At 43.7% G+C, this 20,113-nt stretch overlaps 1 pseudogene; it reads left to right on the top strand.

Moving 5' to 3' along the window:
• The first annotated feature begins 1,928 nt into the window (after nt 1-1,928).
• Nucleotides 1,929-7,993, top strand: LOC146372327 (uncharacterized; annotated as a pseudogene).
• Nucleotides 7,994-20,113: the final 12,120 nt, after the last annotated feature.

Below are 20,113 nucleotides of genomic sequence, written 5' to 3' on the forward strand. Positions count from 1 at the left end.
TAGCTACTTGGCAAATATCAGGATTTGCTGGACAATGAGTGAAAAACTGACAAAACTGGTTGGAGAGGGTAGATTTCAGGTTTGTTAAGAGAGATTCAAAATAAAAAGAAGAGCAAGAATTAGGCATTACCAGTGACACAGTTTGAATCTAATTGAAAAAACAGATTGATAGAGATGGACAGAGAGAGCCAAGGGCACCAAGAGAAAGTGTGCCAGATGCAAACAACCACCTACAGCGATGTCAAATGACCCCACTCCCTTTCCGAGTGTCTCATATCTGTTTTCACACAGGGTGGAACAAAGCTAGCAGGAACAACCAAAAGACAGAGATAGGGAATGACAGCATGAGAGCAGAGGACAGAAAGACAAACACAAGAACATGAAGGAGGGAGGCAGATGGGCAAACTGAAAATAGCCAAAAGGCATAACAATAGAAGACTCTTCCAAAGCATCCTGAGCAGATCCTGGGACCATTAGTATACACACTGGGATTTGTGCAGTTTGGTCCCTTGTAATGTGACAATACATGTGGACTCACAACATGAGAATTTGTCAGGGGAATAGGTTCTAACAAAGAGATGAGAGAATATTTGCCCTGAATATCATATGTGGTGCGTGGACTGTAAGATAGAGACATACGCATGGAGATACACAGAGAAGCTCCAGCTACAAAAGCTTTTGATATGTCTGATACAATGTCCTTAAAGGCACGGCCACAGGGGTGAGCCAGAGACGCAGCAAGAACAAAGAGTCTAGAGAACAGATGGAGTGAAGGAGACAGAAGGAAGCAAGGAAAGACGGAGGACGAGGAGAAGAGGGGAGTGAAACATATCAACTGTAGGGGAACCAGAGGAAGCCGTGCTGTGTTTCTGCAAGAACACATGGAGTTGCTCCTCACAGCAACTCATCAAAAGCAGCAGCTTTTTGATCTGAATACTACACACACACACACACAAAGAGAGAGAGAGGGAGACAGGTATTTTCTTGCAGGCAAGCAAGGAAAATAAAAACTTACTGAAAAGACAGCTTTACCAGTTAAACCTCCACCATTTAAAGTTAAGTGGTTTTAATGGTGGAAAGCTCTTTTCTTTCCCCTCAACCCCCAACCAACTGCCAAAGGTCTCTTCCTGTTAAAAGGGAGTTCTTCCTCCCCACTGTTCTCCAGTTCTTGCAGAGAGTGGAATATGTGACTTGTAACATTGTAGGGTCTTTTCTGTGGTGCTGTGGAAATATAATTGAATTGAAGTGAAACATTTGTCTTTGTGGAGAACAGATGTAGAATAAGACATCCCTTTACACATAAACGAATGAAATAAAAAATTCCGGTGGCCTTTGCCAGCTCCTCAGATAACCAGATCAATGTGACGTAACACTCCTGACTACTGCATCATCGTACTGCTTTTGGATGGTGGATCAACATATTTAACAAGTAAGATCACTGTGTAAGACACAATGATACATAACCCTTAAAAATAATTTACATGCAGATAAAAACAATTATTTTAAACTGTTTTTGTTTGTTTTTTAATTCCCATCTGTGCTGTCTAATATTAGTCTGTGGATTGGATATTCCATTACACAACCAAATAAAGTTTCAGTCATGTATTGTATTCAAAAACCCAAAGATTTGTGTTTGCATCAAACAAGTCAGTAGGTGTGATTTTAAAGATTAAATGAATGGTGAAACATTATGATCTAATATCCAAGACATCTTTGTACTGTGTTGTACTGCCTAACCACCAGCCTGAACCCTGGAGAGAGTGGAGCTAATGAGTGTGTGTGGGTATGTTTATTAAAAATAACAATGTGATGAGGGTGAGGATATGGTATCTCCTTTACCCTCTTAATATACTGGGCAAGATGTCTGACTGCATAGCTGTGGACCCGTGTCTTATGAATGCCTTATTATGTTTATCCTGACTCCCTGAATGAGGAGAGAGCCAGATGCCGGTGATCTCTTCGTGCCTTATTCGTGCAGCATTTTGAGTCCTCAAAGGTTAGAAGATCAGAACCAGTGATTGTTTCTGCTGTTTTTAATGACTGCTTGGAGAGATTTTCTCTCTGTCTAGGTGGTAATCCCAAACCAGATAGTGATGGTGAGAACACTCTCCACAAAATTCCTGTAGGCTTGGATGAGGGCCTGATGTCTCACACAGGCTTTTCTCAGCAGCCTGATAAAGTACAGCTGCTGCTTTCTTTTTATTTTGTTGTGTGCCAAAACTGTGGACTTATCTTGGACAGTTTGTACCACAAAGCAGACCATATTTTTTCTGAAAACAGAACTTTCACCCACCATACAGCTTTTGTGAAAGGGGAAACTATTCATAGAGAAAAATAACCAAGCAACATGTCAAGATTTTTTATTTTATTTTATCAAAGTCAAATAATTTGTATAGATAATTTGTCCTTTAAACAATCAATGAATTTGTAATTGTAAGTCAGTGGTAACTCATTTAGGGTTAGGGTTTTGGGTTTCAGTCAGGTCAACATCCACATCTTTTGAAGGAATTTTCACCTTCCGGGAAAACCAAATTGAAAAGTTTTTAATCTAGAAAAATAATGATACCAAAATCTGTGTATGCAGCTTCATTTGAAATTTAACATAATCTAGTCTCTGGAATAACAATATTTGAATGCCTATTTAATATTTGGCTAAAAGAAAATGCAACCCTAACCCTAGATGCCATCGAACTGCTTAATGATAGTACGTTTGTGCCACAGGAGCGACAGCTGATTGGATCATCCATTGCTGTTGATATTACATTTATTTTAAACTTCAGTGTATTCGCTCAGCAACTGCTAAGTGTGAAAATCAGATCAGAGTCCACCATGGACCATGGAAACTTAAAAGACACTGTTACAAAAGAACATCATCAAATGGCAAGTGATTGTTTTTAACTGTCAAGTCCTTCTGACACTTTTTCCCATGTGATAACTGATGGACAGGAAATTGCAAACAGCTTTTAATGTGTTAATCTCTTTGGAAACACCCCACCATCCACCTGTGATATCTTAGCACCTGCTGGCTTTCCATGTGTTGAGTTTAATGAATAAAGCTGTTAAACTTTGACATTTAACTATTTCATGAAAAATTCATATCAGAAAAATTGGCAGGCTGAAAAAGTAAGTAGTACTAAAAAAAAATAATTGGAGGGACATTTTGCAACTAATTAGGTTGATTTGCAAGAGGCCAGTAACATGACTGGGTATAAAAAGAGCGTCTTAGAGAGGAAGAGTTCTACAAAGGAAAGATAGAGATTTACCAATTGCTACAACTTGTGGTAGAATTTCAAAATAATGTCCATCAGTGTAAAACTGTGAAGACTTTGAATATGTTCCGGGTCGCTGCTTGTGCGGTCGACCGGCCAGTCAGCTGAGCAGTTTTGCGTTCTTTTTCTAAGTTTAATGCTCTTTTCGTCGTTGTTTTTCGCCGTCTACTCGGTAGATTTGTATTCTTTTCCTTTTCCTTTTTCCTTTTCCTAATTTTTGTGATTTTCGGACTTGTTTTTGACACTTGACATGACCCCAAGGCTCACCTACACCAGGGACTCCGGCTTTTCCGCTCCGCTCCCAATGAGTACTTTCCAGAGGAAATACTCCGTGGACACGGAAATCAAAACACTCACAATAACAAGGTAACCAGGAGGGGATTAACGAAGAGTAGGGTGAGAGCCAGACTCAAGAGGGAGACACACAAACAACGAGCGCTCCCATCCATTATCCTTGCTAATGTGCGGTCTCTCCACTCCAAGCTGGACAAGCTGCAAGCCTGCGTCAACCACCTGCATGAGAACAGAAATGCCTCCGTTCTGACATTTACAGAATCGTGGTTAAACAACAGCGATGATGACAGCACACTGCACATTGATGGCTTTTCACCATCCCTTCGTATGGACAGAGACCGCGAACGCACCAGGAAGCAACATGGCAGCGGCGTGTGTCTGTATGTAAACAACAGCTGGTGCTCTACAGTCACTGTGAGGGAGAAGCTGTGCACTACAGACATTGAGCTTCTGGCTGTTTTCCTGCGCCCCTACTACCTCCCCAGAGAATTCCCACAGCTTTTCATCATCTTGGTTTACATCCACCCCAGAGCTGATGCAGCTAAAGCCACAGAGTACTTCAGCAACACTCTGTATATACTGGAACAATTATCACCGGACTCTCCCAAGTTCATCCTGGGTGATTTCAACCACTGTTCCCCTGACAATTTGCTTAAAGGATACCAACAATATGTTACATGCAGCACACATCAGGGGAAGACTGAATAAATGCTACGGCTCTGTACCAGATGCATTTAAAGCCCTACCCCTCCCCCCTCTCGGCTCAGCAGACCACCACACCATCCTGCTGGCCCCTGCTTACACCCCAGTCATCAAGAGGATTAAAAAGGTCACCAAAATTATCAAGCATAGGACAGCGGAAAGTATCCTCACCCTACAAGGATGTTTCGAAGCCATTGACTGGGACAACCTTCTTTCTCCCTCTGATGACATCGATGAACAAGTCAACACTGTGACATCATACATCTCCTTCTGTGTTAACAACATTATCCCCTCAAAAACAGTCTCCATCTACCCCAACAACAAACCCTGGATCACCAAGGAGCTCAAGGAAATCCTTAATAAAAAAAAGAGTATTTTCTTGACCGGCTCTGCACTGGATAAAAAGGAGGTCAACAGGGAGGTCAAGAGGGCCATGAAAACTGCTAAACTGGAGTATAAAAACACAGTTGAAAACCACAGGGGACCTCCGCTCAGCCTGGCAGGGCCTCAAAACCATGGCCTCCGTGAATACAGGGTGGGCCATTTATATGGATACATCGTAATAACATGGGAATGGTTGGTGATATTAAAGTCCTGTTTGTGGCACATTAGTATATGTGAGGGGGCAAACTCCTCAAGATTGGTGGTGACCATGGTGGCCATTTAGAAGTTAGCCATCTTGGATACAACTTTTGTTTTTCCAATAGGAAGAGGGCCATGTGACACATCAAACTTATTGGTAATGTCACAAGAAAAACAATGGTGTGCTTGGTTTCAACATAACTTTATTCTTTCATGACTTATTTACAAGTTTCTGACCACTTACAAAATGTGTTTAATGTGCTGCCCATTGTGTTGGATTGTCAATGCAACCCTCTTCTCCCACTCTTCACACACTGATAGCAACACCGCAGGAGAAATGCCAGCACAGGCATCCAGTATCCGTAGTTTCAGGTGCTGCACATCTTGCATCTTCACACCATAGACAATTGCCTTCAGATTACACCAAAGATAAAAGTCTAAGGGGGTCAGATCAGGAGACCTTGGGGGCCATTCAACTGGCCCACGACGACCAATCCACTTTCCAGGAAACTGTTCATCTAGGAATGCTCGGACCTGGCACCCATAATGTGGTGGTGCACCATCTTGCTGGAAAAACTCAGGGAACGTGCCAGCTTCAGTGCATAATGCATCATCATCATGTAGCACTTTCAAATATCCAGTGGCCTTGAGGTTTCCATTGATGAAGAATGGACCCACTATCGTTGTACCCCATATACCACACCAAACCATCACTTTTGTTGTTCCAACAGTCTTGGAGGGATCCAGCCAGTGTGGGTTAGTGTCAGACCAATAGCGGTGGTTTTGTTTGTTAACTTTGCCATTCACATAAAAGTTTGCCTCATCACTGAACAAAATCTTCTGCATGAACTGAGGGTCCTGTTCCAATTTTTGTTTTGCCCATTCTGCAAATTCTGTGCGCCGATCTGGGTCATCCTCGTTGAGATGCTGCAGTAGCTGGAGTTTGTAAGGGTGCCATTTGTGAGTAGCTAATATTCTCCGAAGGGATGTTCGCCTAATGCCACTCTCCAGTGACATGCGGCGAGTGCTACGCTGTGGGCTCTTGCTGAATGAAGCTAGGACAGCCACTGATGTTTCTTCAATAGTGACAGTTTTCTTGCATCCACATTTTGGCAAATCCAACACTGAACCAGTTTCCCGAAACTTAGCAAGCAGTTTGCTGACTGTTGCATGGGCGATGGGTGGTCTCGTAGGGTGTCTTGCACTGAAATCTGCTGGAATGACCCGGTTACTGCGTTCACCAGATATCAACACGATTTCGATCCGCTCCTCACGTGTTAACCTCTTCGACATGTCAATGGCTGTGAACAAAGAGAAACTTGTAAATAATTCATGAAAGAATAAAGTTACGTTGAAATCAAGCACACCATTGTTTTTTTTTTTGTGACATTACCAATAAGTTTGATGCGTCACATGGCCCTCTTCCTATTGGAAAAACCAAAGTTGTATCCAAGATGGCCAACTTCTAAATGGCCGCCATTGTCACCACCTATCTTGGGGAGTTTGCCCCCTCACATATACTAATGTGCCACAAACAGGACTTTAATATCACCAACCATTCCCATGTTATTACGTTGTATCCATATAAATGGCCCACCCTGTACTGTGGTCACCATCCCGAGAACCATCCAGGTGGAGTGCAGCAACCCCTCCTCCCTCCCTGACGACCTCAACGCTTTCTACACCAGCTTGAAGACGGACAATATCACCCAGCTTGAGGAGTCCAGATCCTCACTCAAATCTGGCAGCTCTGCACTCACCTTCAGGACTGAGGACGTGGTGAGAGCCCTCAAGAAGACCAGGGAGAGGAGGTCACCCAGCCCTGACAACATCAGCAGTCGAGTTCTGAGGCACTGTGCAGGGCAACTAGGAAGTGTGTTCAACACTCAATTGACAGTCACACCGTCCCCCAGCTGTGGAAACACTCCACAGTCATCCCCATCCCCAAAAGAAACAACCCAAAGTCTCTGAATGATCTTCGTCTTGTGGCCCTCACCTCCCTGGTGATGAAGGCCATGGAGAAGATCATAAAACAGCACATCGTAAGAGCAACTGACCCCCTGATGGACCCACTCCAGTTTGCTTACCGTGCACGCAGAGGTATCGATGATGCAAAAATCTTCATCTTGGACTCCATCCACAAACATCTGGAGCTCCCTGACTCCTCTGCCAAACTTCTGTTTGCTGATTTCTCATCAGCGTTCAACACTCTGCAGCCTTATATCCTGACCACTAAACTTTCCTCCCGATTTCACCTGGATGATCAGCTAATCCTGTGGATGTTGGACTTTTTGACCAACAGGACTCAGAAAGTTTGGGTCAACAACTCTCTTTCCCGTCTCCGTTCCATCTCCACTGGCTCCCCCCAGGGCTGTGTGCTCTCCCCCCTGCTCTTCATCCTCTACACCAATGACTGCACATCCACACAGCCCAGCTGTCACCTGGTGAAATATGCTGACAACACAGTTCTCCTGTCACTGCTGTCAGGCCCCTCACAACACCACGGGCCCGCTCTTCAGGAGTTTGTAGAGTGGTGTGATAGCTCCAAACTTGAACTGAATGGGAGCAAAACCAAAGGGATGGTGGTGACCTTCTCCAGTAGGCAGAGGGATCTGGCTGCTTCAGTCACCACCACCATCCATGGGAAGCCAGTGGAGGGAGTTGAGGAGTACAAATACCTGGGAACAATCTTTGACAACCTCCTGAAATTCTCTGCCAACACAGAGGAGATTATCAGGAGGTGCCACCAACGGCTATACCTCCTTAGGAAACTCAACTCCTTTGGAGTCAGCACACCCATCATGATGACTTTTTACTATGCCTTGAAATGCCTGGAAAGCATCATGACCTTCTCCATTACCTCCTGGTTCCACTCCCTCAGCCTTCAGAACAGGAACAGACTGCAGCACACTGCATTAGTGTGCTCTAAAATCATTGGCCTGCCTGTCAGATCTCTGGCACAGGTTTTCAGCCAACAGGCCCTTAGACAGGCAGCCAAAATCATCAATGACCCCTCTCACATTCTTCATCCCGCATTTCAATGGCTCCCCTCTGGGCGACGTCTCCACTGCATTTCCTGCAGGACTGAGAGGAGGAGAGCCACCTTTGTCCCCAAAGCCACCCTGCTTTTTAACTCCAGCCAATAAGACCATTTCCCACACCCAAAAACATACTCTACACTCTTTTTATACTGCTGACACTTTACTCACTTTTACTCACTTACAGTTATTTTTCGCCTTTCCATCACTTTAATTTTAAAACTGTGTAATTTTAAAACTGTGTATATACTGTATATTCTGTGTATTTATTATCTCACTCTTATTGCCTGTTTATGCCCTGTCCTTATCTTCAACGTCATGCTGCTCTGTTGTATCTTAATTGCCCCTTGGGGATAAACAAAGTCTTCTGATTCGGATTCTGATGTCATCATCTACAGTACATAATGTCATTGAAAAAAATGCAGAAAATCTATAGAAATCTGTGTGCAAGGGACAAGGCTTGTGATCGTGCAGCCCCAAGGCAAGCCTTTACAGGCTCAGGAAAATGGATATGTTAAAAAAAAAAATCCCCTCTCACACCTGCAGGCGGTCTTTCCTTCAAGCTTGGGTCCTCTGCCAGAGACCTGGGAGCTTGAGGGTCCTGCGCAGTGTCTTAGAGGTTCCTAGGGCTGCACATTTCTGGACAGACATCTTGGATGTTGTTCCTGCGATCTACTGGAGCCACATGCCTAACTTGAGAGTTACTGCACCTAGTGCTCCAATTACTGCTGGGACCACTGTTACCTTAACCCTCCACATCTTCTCGAGCTCTTCTCTGAGCCCTTGGTACATATCAAGTTTCTCGTGTTCCTTCTTCCTGATGTTGCTGTCATCTATTACTACAGCCGTGTTCTTCTGTTTGTCTACCACCACTTTATCCAGTTGGTTAGCCACCACCATTTTGTCCGTCTGTATCTGGAAGTCCCACAGGATCTAAGTTCGGTTATTCTCCACCACCCTTAGGGGGTGTCTCCCATTTTTACCTCAGGACTTCCAGCACAGATGTTTCTGTATACTATGCCAGCCACTTGGTTATGGCATTCCATGTGCTCTGCCTGCTAGCATCTTGCACCCTGCAGCTATGTGCTGAATAGCCTCAGGGGTATCTTTACGCAGCCTGCACCTGGGGTCTTGCCTGGTGTGGTAGACCCCAGCCTCTATGGATCTTGTGCTCAGAGTTTGTTCATGTGCTGCCATGATTAGTGCCTCTTTGCTGTCTTTCAGTCAAGCTTTGTCCAGCCACTGGTGGATGTCAGCCATTTCCTCTATCGCTCCTCTGGCAAGCTTATTATCCCAGCAGGGTACCTGATCACGGGCAGGGCCTAGGGCCCGGATCTCGTTCTTACCGCTCAGCTGACTCCTCAGGACTTGCCTGACCCTCTGCTGGTACTTGGTGGCTTCAGCTTTTCTAGCAGCCCCTTCATGGTTCCCATTTTCTTGTGGCATCCCCAGGTACTTGTAACTGTCCTCTATATCTGCAATGCTGCATTCTGGTAGTTAGATCCCCTCAGTTCTGACTACCTTCCCTCTCTTCGTTATCATCTAACTACACTTCTCCAGTCCGAACGGCATTCCAATGTCATTGCTGCATATCCTGGTGGTGTGGATCAGTAAATCCACGTCTCTTTCACTCTTAGCATACAGCTTGATGTTATCCATGTAGAAGAGGTGGCTGACAATCGCACCATTCTGTTGTCGGTATCCGTAGCCAGTCTTGTGATTTCCCTGAGAGGATTCTGGCCTATGCAGAAAGGTAGTGTGGACAGAACATCTCCTTGGTTATATCCCACACTTGATGGTGACTTGTGGTTAGCCTCCAGTGTTGTTTGCCACATCCCCATTAAGGTCCTGATGAAGGCTCTTAGGGTCCTGTTGATCTTGTATAGGTCTAGACATTCCAGGGTCCAGGTGTGGGGCATCAAGTTATAAGCCTTCTTGATGTCAATCCAGGTAGTGCACAGGTTGGTCAGCCTAGTCTTGCAGTCTTGGATGACTTCTCTGTCTACCAGTAGCTGGTGTTTCGTTCCTCTGGTATTCTTGCCAATTTCTTTCTGTGCCCCACTCGTGTATTGAGCCATGTGCCTCTTCATCTTAGCCATGTGGTACTGAGGCAGGTTACTGGCCAGTAGTTGGATGGGGCCAGTCCCTTATGGGGGTCCTTGGGGATCAGGACTTTCTGACCATTCTGGGTGTCTGTCATCAACTAGCAGCTGCCAACAGCACACTATTTTCATCTCTTTTCCACTTGTGCCTTCTTGTTCCAGTAGGCCACTTCTCATCAGTGTGTCCTGGTTCCTCAACCAGGACACACTGACACGGACGTTCTTAATCCATCAACGTCCAGATGTGGTATAGCTTCACTATTAGGGACCCTTACTGGAGAGAGATTGAGAGAGAGAGAGAGAGAGAGAGAGAGAGAGACAGAGAGACAGAGAGACAGACAGACAGACAGACAGACAGATTTGTGCTTTTTGATGGCACCTCAGTGGGCACAGATGGAATTTTCTGCCCTGCTAGCCAAAAGTCCAGCCTGAATGTCATATAGCTTACATTTGCAGACAGGAATGAGATGAGCTTTCCTTCTTTTATGTCATCTGTATCTATTCTCCACATTTCCTCACACCAGTTTGCCTTTGTTGCTTTCTTGTGTCTGCCGTCAGCTTACTATTGCATTTTGTTTCTTACTTTTATTGTTATCACACAACTGCAGTGTGAATGTATATTATTTTGAAGTGGACTCTGGAAAGAAGAGCTGCCATTGCTACTGCACATCCTCTAAAGACAGCTCTATTTTTCATTCCTTTAATCAGTCTCCCCACATGTCTGTCTTTTTCTTTTTTCAGTTTTTAACAATGACTGTGTCCAAAATTCACCATCACTTCTAAAAAAATAAATAAAAAACAGAAATGCAGCTTGTCAACATCTGATACTCATGCTCAGGAAATCCCACATGGAACAATAAGGATTTTTTCCCATTCTCTAATCCCCGTCCTATCCTTATAGGGATAAAAAATAAATACATTTTTTTTTAAAAAAAGAGAGAGAGAATAAATAAAACCCTTCCTACACATTCAGTCAGTCACTGCAATTTTGCTTATCATATGTTCGCCTGCAGTTATTTGAAATCAAGCTTCTGGTCAAATACTACTCTATTTTCATTATCTGTGAAAACTGAGTTGCTTCTGGTCATCTGCTGACAATTATGAATGGACCTACATTTTCAGGTAGATAACAGATTCTATACTGGACTGTATGAAGAACCTATCATACTGTATGTATTTTGCATGTTATTTTGTCGTCGATCTTCACACCTTGAAGTTATGCAGGATACATTCTGCCACTTCCTTTTATGTCACGAACAGTGGGACTGATACTATGCCCTTTGGGTTTAGCACCATCTACACAGTTCTTCACCTTACTTCACCCGCCTTCCACCTCCTCACTAGCTTCTTGTGTCACATCAGTATCACACCTTCATTCTCATCATAATATCAAACAGTCCAGTGAGAGCGTATCAGCTTAACCTTGGGCTGTATACAAATGCATTTGTAACCCATATTGAAGTATGGCTTGGATAAAATGTACCAAAACGGAAAAAAAAGACTATTGATCTTAGAGTTTAGAGACACATTGGTGTTGCAATTTGTGAGCCAGCAGCCAGGAGATATTGTGAAACTGCATGAGACTCATCTTATTAAATATTACAACAATAAGAAACAATCAAAACTGAAGTCTGGTAAAATGGAAATAGTAGTTAAAGAGTCGTCTGTGAAGGTTCTCAGTCATCCAGGTCATTGTAGTCAAAGGAGCTTGCAAAGAAAAGCGTCTGGACTTCTTTAAGTTGCTCAAAGACGTTTCACCCCTCATCCGAGAAGCTTCTTCTTCTCCTTAGAACTGAAGAAGCTTCTCGGTTCTAAGGAGAACTTCTTCACAGTCTATGGTTCCGACCCCAACCTTAAACCAAAACCTGATTGATCTTAACTTGCCGACACAACTCTATCCCACACTTGAGCTTAATCCACCAAGTGTCCAGCGAGTAGTGGTTGAACATGTAGTGCGCAGTAGTGAAATGCCTTCACACTCGCCCATGCCAAGTAGGTTTAGAGCCTTCTCTGGGCGCATCCCCCACCCAAACAATGAAGCAGATTACGATACATGGCGCACAAGTATTGAAGTTCTCATAAATGACCCAGCCATTTCTGACTTGAACTGCACACAAAGAATACTTGACAGCCTTTTGCTGCCAGATATCACAAAGCATTTAGGCCTAGATGCTAAACCCTCTGAGTACCTGAAAGTACTAGACTCTGCATTTGGAGCTGTCGAAGATGGTGATGAGCTTTATGCGCGATTTATGAACACGCTTTAGAATAAAGGAGAAAGACCATCAGCCTATTTGCAAAGATTACATGTTTGTCTGACAAAAGCTATGCGGCACAGGGGTGTCAGTGCGTCAGATTTTCACAAGCAGTTGTTAAAGCAGTTCCTTCGTGGCTGTTGGGAGGACAGTCTCATCAGTGACCTACAGTTAGGAGAAAGAAAGGAGAGTCCACCTTCGTTTTCTGAGTTACTCTTGCTTTTACACACTGAAGAAGAAGCAAGCGCCAGTCGGCCGTATGAGACAACATCTTGGTCAGAACAAACCTGGCCCCAACAATCCAAAGCAATGGGTCATGTCAAATGTACAAACAATAAGTAGCAGTGAATCAGACTTTGATGTGTTAAAGAAACAATTAGCTGATTTGAGTGCACAACTTAACAGTTGGAAAATGGAAAGTCAAAAACAAAATCAGCCCAAGCAATCAAAGTCAAAGTGCAAGACAATTAATGCCAAAGTTGAGGCCTGTCCCGTGAAAAAGAAGGTTTAAAACCAATGCAAAACCGCACCCTTGGTACTGCTTTTACTGTGGTGAGGACGGACACATTGCCTCATCATGTGAAAACGAACCAAACCTGTCCTTAGTTGCCAGAAAGAAAAAACAACTGAAAGAAAGACAAGCCAGTTGGGAAGCTTCAACTGGGGCCAGTGACGAGCCCCATTTAAACTAATCCCAGCCTCCAGTGTGTGCAAAATTAACAGGTAAACATCAAACTGTCGTGGAAGCACGGCAGACGGCAGTTTTGGAAGCCTCAGTGTACATCCCCAACTCCATCAATGAGAAATGTGCAGTTGTCAAACAGTCATCAGCCTTTCCCTTGCCCAGTGGTCTGCTTGTGTTGACTGGTCTTGTTAACCTGCCAGCCAAGCAGCCCTGTAAGCTGCCAGTTGTAATAAAAAATGAAACTGATCCCCACATTGTTGTCCCTTCAGGCCGTGTGCTAGCCAACATTAATACCGTAACCAGAGCCCTACACAAAGAACAAACAGAGAAGGTCTCAAACCCCTCAGACCAGTCCGAAGATCCTTCTCAATCTAAAAAGATCAGTGTTGACTTTGGAAATAACTTACCTGCTGAATGGAAAGATCGTGCATCAAAAATGCTAAATTCTATGCCCGAAGTGTTTTCGCAGCATGAGTTACATTTTGGACGCACGAAAAAAGTACAGCACCACATCAAGCTCAGTGATGAAACCCCATTTAAATCCAGACCCCGACCAATACACCCACGTGATGTGGAGGCTGTGAGGAAACACCTCCAGGAACTACTCGATGCGGGAGTAATACAGGAATCTGAATCCCCATTCACCTCCCCGATCGTAGTTGTCAGGAAAAAAGATGGTTCTGTTCGCTTGTGCATCGATTACAGGAGGCTAAACCTCAAACCATAAAAGATGCGTGCGCACTCCCAAATCTGGAGGAAGCATTTTCCGCTCTGGCAGGGTCAAAATGGTTCTCAGTCTTGGATCTCAAGTTGGGATACTGTCAGATTGAGATGTCAGAGTCAGACAAGCAGAAAGCCTTGTCACCAATGCACCCTCCACATTTCAAAGGCTTATGGATCAGTGAATGGGTCCGATGAATCTTAAGGTCTTTGTCTTTATTGATGACCTCATTATTTTCTCATCATCCCTTGAAGAGCATGAGCAGCGCCTGAAGAAAGTCCTGTTGAGATTGAAAGAGTTTGGGTTGAATCTGGCACCCGAGAAATGTAAATTTTTCCACAACTCTGTTAAATATCTCACCCACATAGTTTCAGAGCGCAGGGTTGAAACAGATACAGAGACTCAAAAATGTCAAGAAGTGTTTGAACAGATCATTGGTAAGCTGACCTCAGCCCCAGTGTTGGGTTTTGCAGACCCCAAACTCCTGTATATCCTCCACACGGATGCTAGTACCATTGGCCTTGGTGCCGCTCTGTACCAACTTCAGGATGGGCAGTTGAGGGCCATAGCGTTTGCTCGCAGAGGACTTTCAAAAAGTGAAATGAGATATCCGGTCCACAAGCTAGAATTCTTGGCTGTCACTGAAAAGTTCTCAGACTACCTTTATGGTACAGAATTCACAGTAGTGACAGACAGTAGTCCATTAACATACATTCTAACATCTGCAAAACTGGACGCGATGAGTTACCGTTGGCTCTCAGCCTTGTCCACTTTTTCATTCCAACTCCAGTACAGGGCTGGTAAACAAAGCGTAGATGTGGATGCGCTGTCTCGTCGCTCTCATGGTAGTCCAGGTGATGAAGGAAAGTGAAAGGATCAAGCAATTCGCTCTCATTCACCTTAGCAGCGATGACATAGAAACAGTCCCTAGAGGGGTCGTACAGGCCACGTGAATAAGTTGGCAAACAGATGGGAGGATGATGTTTATTTGGTTCTGAGAAAAGCAGGTGAACTACCAGTCTATACAGTTAAACCAGAAGCGAAAGAAAGACCAGTCCGAACATTACACAGAGACTTGCTCCTCCCCTGTAGTTTCATACCTATCACAGAGTCAACAGAAAACAGTTCCCGAAAGCCCCATGCTCAGCGGAACACAAGGCAAACGGTTGTTCGGGAGGATGATGACTCAGAGTCCGAGTACTTACCAATACCTACCTGGATACCCATGTCCTTTTCCAACTCTGCCAAGCCACCTAAAATGTCACCAGCTTTTGCTGTGCCCCGTACTGAAAGTGTGCAAAGACCGTTTTCAGCTTATGATGAAACCAAACGTGTCAGCCCAATCGAACAAGACAATCTAACCGAACATGACAATTCCACCAAATGTGACAATCTCACGGACAGAGACAAACAAACAGAGGAAATTAAGGAAACTGAGAACTTACCCGAGCGTGCAAACTTACCTGAGCCCAGTTTGCTGGAAACCAACATTCAAGTTGATGATCCTGTGGAGAAAACCCAGCAAACTAGTGAACAAATCATGCCCAGTGAAAATGAAACAATGCTAGAGCGTCTCAATGAACAAGAAGCAATTATAAATGAGCAGCCTAGTTCACCTGGTTCACAAAATAGCTCTCAGGAAAGTCATGGCGTTCTTCGCCAATCTCAAAGATCACATCAGAGACCAGAAAGGTTGCAGTATTCAAAATTAGGTAACCCCTTACTGTATGTTGTTAATGCAGTACTCAATAGCCCAAACAAAGCCATTTCAAGCTCTATGCAGTTTAGCTAATTAGATGCACAGGGACGTGCATACCATCAAAGTGGGGAGGGTATAACCCATATTTAAGTATGGCTTGGATAAAATGTACCAAAATGAAAAAAAGGACTATTAATCTTAGCAGTTATACTCGGTTTATAGTGAATAAGCCATAGGTTCAGCAGTGTTCTGAAGTAAATGTGAGTTGCTCTAAGCCAATGAGCTGCTGCAACGTGGTGCAGTGCCCCACCCGGCATCTCCGTCTGAGAGAGCACAGGCTTTTCCTCCTCTCTCGCAAATCCTCCATGAGTACGCTAGCGAGGAAAAATAGACGGAGATTCACGCATTTGAAACTGATGCACAGATTATTATGTGTTTTACTGTTTATTTTCAATTTGTAACATGGGTAACGTTACAAATAGTACATCTTAGGTAATAGCAAATTGTGAATTGTGATTATTGGCCTTAAGATTTAAGGTGTAAATATCAACACTTCACCGAGTTCTTTTGATTCCTCAGAAGCATCCAATGGAAGACAAAACACTGCTCAGTAGACCATTTAACACATTATTACTTCTAGAAGGGAGATGCGTCCTGCATGACACGCTGCCACGGATCTCAAAATGGTGGTGTGCCCCTAACAGTTTTATTGCAGAATCTCTCTCATTCTAGTCTAAACAACAGTGTCTCAGTAACTTTCCACTAGAGCTGGTCCCCTCTCATTTACATTTTCCCAGGCAAGCGTGAGCGAGAGTCTGCAGCTTTCTATTCCCCAAGGACACTTGGTCTCATGCCTTTATTTTTCAGGGCTGTGTCCACTTAATACTACACTATATAACTTGATAACACTTATTATTAATAAAAAGCATAGCATTATTGAGGCACTGCAAATTATTTAATCCCAACATTACATGGGAACTTAATATGTCCTATAACGCTGTCGTTGACAGGTCAGGTTTTTTTTTTCCTTTGTGTTCTTCCTTTCGATGCATTGCAACGGATCCTGTAATCGATGGCGAGCCAATCCCATTGACGGACCAATTGACAGAGTGTGGTAGGCCAGCTGCAACAAAAAAAAAAAAAAAAAAAATCACACCACGCCACTTTGAACTTACTGTTCCCCTTCTTCACACACATCCCCCTGGACTTACGGACGGTTTATTTTAAGGACTTTTCACGGACTCTATACATCCCCACGAACAAGAAGGGAAGTGGGTGTGGGCGGTTGAATCTGTTTTTCCCAACTCAATGGTTGTTGCAATCAGCTAACAAAGTCTATGAAATTGCAGATGAATGTTGCCATTCGGATTCTGGTAATTGAAATTGTGGTTTATCTTGAATCAGAATCAGAATGGGTTTTATTGCCAAATGTTGAGCAGGTTTACAACATTAGAAAATTGCTGCGGTACTTAGTCAACATACTGTCAGACAATGCTTAAATAAACAAAAATAAAAATTAAAAGTGCTAAGTAGATAGATATGCACTGATCACCACCATTGCAGGTGGTGATCAGTGCAAAGATGGAATGATGCAGTGAACACAGTGTAGGGTCATGTGTTAGTGGTGTGAACAGTCATATGGTTATTGTTCATGACTCCAACAGCAGAGGGGAAGAAACTGTTCTTATGGCAAGAGGTTCTGGCGCGAATGGACCGGAGCTTCCTGCCTGAGGGGAGCAGGTCAAACAGACTGTGTCCAGGGTGAGAAGGGTCAGCTGTGATCCGAGCTGCACGCCCCAGTGTCCTGGAGGTGTACAGGTCCTGCAGAGATGGGAGTCTGCAGCCAATCACCTTCTCAGCAGAGTGCACAACACGCTGCAGTCTGTTTGTCCCTGATAGTGGCTCCAGCGTACCACACGGTGATGGAGGAGGTGAGGATGGACTCGATGATTGCAGTGTAGAATTGCATCATCGTCCGTGTTGGCAAGTTGAATTTCTTCAGCTGCCTCAGGAAGTACATCCTCTGCTAGGCTTTCTTTATGACGGAGGTGATGGTGGGCTCCCACTTCAGGTCCTGGGTGATAGTGGTACCCAGGAAGCGGAATGAGTCCACAGTGGTGATGAGGGTGTCAGTCAGGATGATGGGGGGGAGTGGGGCTGTGTGCTTCCTGAAGTCCACAATAATCTCCACTGCACCAGGTTGTTGTGGCTGCACCAGGACACCAGACGTTCAACCTCCCTCCTGTAGGCAGACTCATCCCTGTCCGAGATGAGTCCAATAACGGTGGTGTCATCTGCAAACTTGATTAGCTTGACAGACTGGTGGGTGGAGGTGCAGCAGTTAGTGTACAGGGAGAAGAGCAGAGGAGAAAGAACACAGCCCTGAGGGGAACCGATGCTGATGGTCCGGGAGTCCGAGACGTTCTTTCCCAGCCTCACATGCTGCTTCCTGTCCGTCAGGAAGTCAGTGATCCACCAGCAGATGGGATCAGGCACATTCATCTGGGAAAGCTTGCCTTGGAGATGGTCTGGAAGGATGGTGTTGAAGGCAGAGCTGAAGTCCACAAACAGGATCCTGGCATAGGTTCCTGGGGAGTCCAGATGCTGCAGGATGAAGTGTAGAGCCATGTTGATAGCATCGTCTACAGACCTGTTGGGGCTGGTGGAGGTGTGAAGGCTGCTTGATGGCTCGTCAAAACAGCAGTAAAAGTTGTTAAGGGTGTTGGCCAAGAGCAAGTCATCAGTGGAGTGGGGGGTTTTAGGCTTGTAGTTGGTGATATTCCTAAAACTTTTCCACACAGAGGCCGAGTCATTCTCTGAGATCTGCTGCTGCATCTTCTCAGAGTGCTGATGTTTAGCAATTCAATTCAATTCAATTCAATTCAATTTTATTTATATAGCGCCAAATCACAACAAAAGTCGCCTCAAGGCGCTTCATAGATACAGTCCACTTCTTTAGTGAACCTGTTCTTGGCCTCTCTGTAGCAGTCCCTGTCTCTGCTTCTGAACGCCTTTCTCTTTTCCAGCCACAGCTCTTTGAGTTTAGGAGTAAACCAGGGTTTGTCATTGTTATAACTCACCCTGGTGCGTGATGGCACAATGCTGTCCTCGCAGAAGTGGATATAGGAGGTTACAGTGTCCGTAAACTTGAACTCTGATTTTACATTTAGAAGGGTGCACCCAGGTAAGGTTTTTTTAAGTGATTACTGTGATTGTACCACATGGTTGTCATTGAGGAAAAACTGGTACAAAAAAGGGATACTTTTATTTGAAATGTTTTTGTATTTTTGTTATTAATTTTCTCTCTTTTCTTTTCTGAATGAGTAAAAATACACAAGCCGGCATTTTCAAAACTCACAGTTGCCTGAGTCTCATTCAGTTTGCCTCTCCTGTACGTAGCCGAACCTACTGATCCAAAGTGTAGCACTTACGTGGAGTTACATAAAGTACCAATGGATAATTACCAAGGTAATAAGTAATTTGGGCTAGTGTCAGAAGACTGAGAACGACTCTTAGAGCTCTGGTACACGAATGGCAGAGAAACCAGACAAACACAGTTGTGTGGCTTTTAAAAATACTTTAGTGATGTTAAGCCTTGTAAAATAAATTTGTAAACAACACAGTAATTCAACAGGTTTTTAACAGAATGTCAAGTATAAAAATTTCCCCCAAAGTAACAAAAAAATAGAATTAAATAAAATTGTGCACAAGTAAAAGAATTAGTCTTTAAGTCCAAATGGTACCGGTGGGGCCCATGACAAACAGGTGTATTCCAACAGAATTCGTCCGACAAGGAGTGTGTGTGTGATTGTCTGTCCTACCGTACTACTTGTACAGTAGAAGATTGTAGTCCATCAATGTGCGTGTGAGTGTGCATGTATATGTATATCGTCTCCTAGGATCTTGGGTTGGCTCGCCATCCAGTGAACACTGGAACACTCTGGGTTCTGGAATCGCTGACCTGGTCTTTGGATTCGTCCCATATAAAAACCTGACCTATAAACAATGGCCAAATATATGTCACGTCCCCTTTAAGGATAACTCTCACAAATTAAACTAAAGTAGTGTCACAGTGCAGTAACAACTATTCAGATCAGCTATCATCAATTCAATCATCATCAGTTCAGTCATGTTGTACAACATTAAAATATTAAGTTTCAAAGTTCAAAGTATCAATATCCAAAATTTCACAGTATCAAGGTTCAATTATTTGTAACCTGCAGTAACATTAAAGATTATCTACAAGGTTTTAAACATTCAGGAATTATAGTCACCATATAATTCACTTTCATTGTAAACATTAATTACATCCATCAAAATAAACTCACTGTACATATATATCTAATCACAAATAAATAAGTATATTACCCCTTTTAAGAAATGGAATAATATGCAAATGCTTATCAGAAATTGAACAAAGTGCAAATAATCAATTTCAATAACACGTAAACACAAGGACTCAGTCCACAAATAGGAGTATTAAAATAGACGTGCTTAATCCCACTTGTACCATAGGCCTACTAGTACAAGTGGAAATACACTAAAAATTACCTCCAAGTGTTCAATACTGAGTATTGTAAAACAACTGATTGACATCAAAATTTAAACAGGAAGCAGGATAAAGTCTGCTTACAATTATCTCTCATAAAGTTATTTTTAGCTGCTTTAACCATTTACAGCTTTTCACATGTTAATGACTTAGTTAATGATCTAACTAGCATAACAACAGCGCGTTTCAGAGACATCCAATAACTGTACCCACACTC

This window comes from Perissodus microlepis, chromosome 15 (genome assembly GCF_051167445.1).
Source record: "Perissodus microlepis isolate ML-2025 ecotype Zambia chromosome 15, ASM5116744v1, whole genome shotgun sequence".
Taxonomy (NCBI): domain Eukaryota; kingdom Metazoa; phylum Chordata; class Actinopteri; order Cichliformes; family Cichlidae; genus Perissodus; species Perissodus microlepis.